We start from the raw sequence: 3,405 nt of genomic DNA, 5'->3' as shown, positions 1-3,405 counted from the left end.
ATTTAGTGAAATGTTAGTTAGTAAAAATGTTTAGTTGAGTTTTTGTGTGGTTTATTTCTGTGTTGAGACTTAGCTCACCTCCCAGTGAATCCACTTAAAGTCATTGAGGTTGACTTTAGAAAAGTCCTTCACAGAGACATCAGGAAGGTCCCTAAAAAAGAAAATATGTTTCTTCAGAACTAAAAACAGAAAGAGTCCAGAAACACTCAGATCAAACTTCCATAATGTTGCTCAGATTTAGTCTGTTTTGTTCACTTCCTGTTAAACAAAGTCTCTACAAAATGTCCAGACTTAGGGTTAGTATAACCTTAACCCTCTAACCAGCACTTACTTTTCTTTTATTTAAACAGCTGATCTTCAGACAAGAATATAATTGTATCCTTGTTTATAAAAACATAAAGTTGAAAACATTTAAACTCAAACTTCTCAAGATTTAAAGGAACTTCATGAGTTTATGTTTTTGTTTGTATGTAAAAAAAATCTGAATATTTTGTAGAGATTTTATTTATTTGTTTAGGTCTTCTATAAGAGTGAGTCTAATTTGATCAGAAAAAAGATTATTCTAGGGTGTTTTGTCCTCAATTAGAGCATAAAATTACCTGCAGATACAATCTCCAAGTGTCAAACTTTAGTTCAGTTTTAATCAAAGTATTTACCTCTGAACATATGTAGTTTTTTAATGATTTCAAATAAAAAAAATCTCTTATTAAAGGCATATTACTGAATTTACTGTAGATGTAAAGGAACAAACATGGCAAACAGATTATGAGAAATTGTAAAGATGAATTATTCCCAAACCACTGCAAAGTCTAAACGCAGCAGAAAGTAAATAAGTCTTTTTTCAGAGGCTCAGTGATTGAACTGAAGCTGTTAATAAGGTTAAATCTTTAAACCTAATGTTAACGTTACACTCTGCAGTGGATAAAACCAGAACCACGATCCAAAGAGATAATTATTCAAATCATCAGTGCCCACTAAATACCTCATGTCTTTGCTTTAGCCACCTGTACACAGATGGACAGAGCATAAGACCATCAGAAAATATGAGCAACATCTTAGTTAACATGGAGACAATGTTACTGTTTCAATGTTGATCAGATTAGTAAAATCTAAATAAAAATCAATGGTTATCCAACACAACCAGCTAATTCAGCAGTGAGTAAATGTCAAAATGTCAGCTGGGAACGCCTGGTTTAAGTAGATAAAATTAAAGTTGGATATTCAGAAATAATGGGACTGAAGTGAAGGTGCTGGTTGATGTAGACATTAATAAATGCTGATTAAAGGGGTCTACATCTACAATTTCTACAGGATTGTCACTCTCTCAGACTGCTTATTGACTCATGAAGATCACAGTCCATTTCATGAACTCCTGGTCTAAGTGTATAAAGCCTGTGTGACCACTAAATGACTTGTTGCTCCCACACTGTGCAGTGATGGACTGAAATCTGACAGCACCTGCCACGTCACCCTGCTTTAAAAGCATTTGAACAGGCCTGTTTAGGTTTACCTGTTAAAAACTATTCAACTCTTTAACATCGGTTTAATTTTCCATGTTTGAAGGAAAATTAACAATTTAAAAGAAAAGAGTCACAGTATTTATCCAACCAAGCACGGAGGTGGAAACAAGTTTGGAGGCTATTTTCCTGAAAGTTTAAGATGCAGCTGGGGTTACCTGATGCATTCATGCTCCATCCAGTTTATAAAGTGGGACAAATGTGCTTCTGTTGATCTCTAGACCAAACCTTCAGCAGCTATCAAGCATCAAGGGAAAATCACTAAACAGGCTCTCGCAACAAGCTAAGCCTAACTTCAGAATCAGAAAACTTTATTGATCCTCAAGGGAAGTTACAGGTATTACAGCTGCAACCATTCAGATCAGAGAAATGTGCAAAGAAAGAAATAAGCACACTAGAATAAAATAAGTCTAAACGCCCAGGATTATAAAATAAGCACACTTATGTACACATAAACAACATACAATTAAAATAAATAAAGATATTAAGAAACTGTGTAAGCATGTAACGACAGATTGTGTTTGGTGAGTGTCATGGGTAAAATACAGTAAATTAAATATCAAATATAGACTAAAAATAAAACGTACAGATGTATTACTGTAAATGATCTAGTTTCCCATGTTTAGGGAGGAGTTATAGACTGATGGTCACTGGTAGGAACAACCTCACTCTGTCTCTCTTCATGAAACTTAAAACTCTGGAGCCTCTTCCTGTCTTTTTTAACTGGGAAAACTTTTAAAACCAGAAGGTAAACCCCAGTCACACTACGGTTAGACCATTTATGCTGATTTATGAAACCATTTGGAATAAATGACCCATTCAGGCTCTATATTTGATCTAATTGTAGCGCTGCAACTAACGATTATTTAATAATCCATTAATCTGTCGATCATTATTTTGATTAATGGATTAATCAGCCAAATCATTAAAATGCTTCATTACATGAATGTGAGTTGATATAAATTAATTTCATTCCTGTATAAATTAGGGATGCAAGTTATTGATTGATTAATTAATCTGAAGTTGATTTATCTTATAGATTGACCAACAAATAATTAATAAGCAGACATTTTCTTAAAAACAGAGTTTTCTCTTGAATCAAATATTTTAACTCTTTATTTTACCAGTTGTATTAAATACTGACTGAAAAAAGTGTATTTCTCCTACATGAAACATCACAGAAATTTAAACCTTTAGGTTGTTGAATGAAGAAAGTAGATTAAAATAATAAAATATGATTTTTACATGTAAAACTGTTATTAATTTATTATAATTAGAATTTATTTACATTTAATATTTATTATTTTTATCTAATTCTTTACTTTTTGCTTCATTGTTGTTGGTTCTGTTTGACTAAAACTGTGTTCTGACCCAGTAAACGGTTCTGAAGCAGCCCCACTCCTCCTCCCCAGACCTGTGCTGCTCAATCGGGTCTTTTTTTTTGTTTGTTTTTCCTTCGTCCTGAACCTAAATGCTGCTCAACAAATAACTTTGAGGCTCAGTCAGAAACAACTGGAGGGTTTTTATACTTTTGGCCCGAAAGGAAGAGGAAACAAATGGTGGATTCAGGTGCGCCCCCCACCCCACCCCCATACGCGTTTACTCCTCGCGACGCGGCTCGCATCAAATCAGACCATCTTTTTAAAAAAATTAAATATAGCATATTTTTTATTATAACTTAGGAGCTACTTGGCCTAATAACACAACTTAAAAACTGCTTTAAAGTCTCTACTTTTCACTCAAGTCTCAGATTGGGCGCATCTTTACAGGTAGAGTTTTTCTTTCTTTCTAAACTTTATTTAGCTCAGCCAGCATTGACAACGCTCTGCGGGTGACGTAAATGGCTCCGCGATACGGCAAGGGACGCATAAATCGCGCGACACAACGA

The sequence above is a fragment of the Austrofundulus limnaeus genome, unplaced genomic scaffold, assembly GCF_001266775.1.
Source record: "Austrofundulus limnaeus strain Quisiro unplaced genomic scaffold, Austrofundulus_limnaeus-1.0 Scaffold107, whole genome shotgun sequence".
Taxonomy (NCBI): domain Eukaryota; kingdom Metazoa; phylum Chordata; class Actinopteri; order Cyprinodontiformes; family Rivulidae; genus Austrofundulus; species Austrofundulus limnaeus.
Note: the sequence above shows the minus strand (reverse complement) of the source record.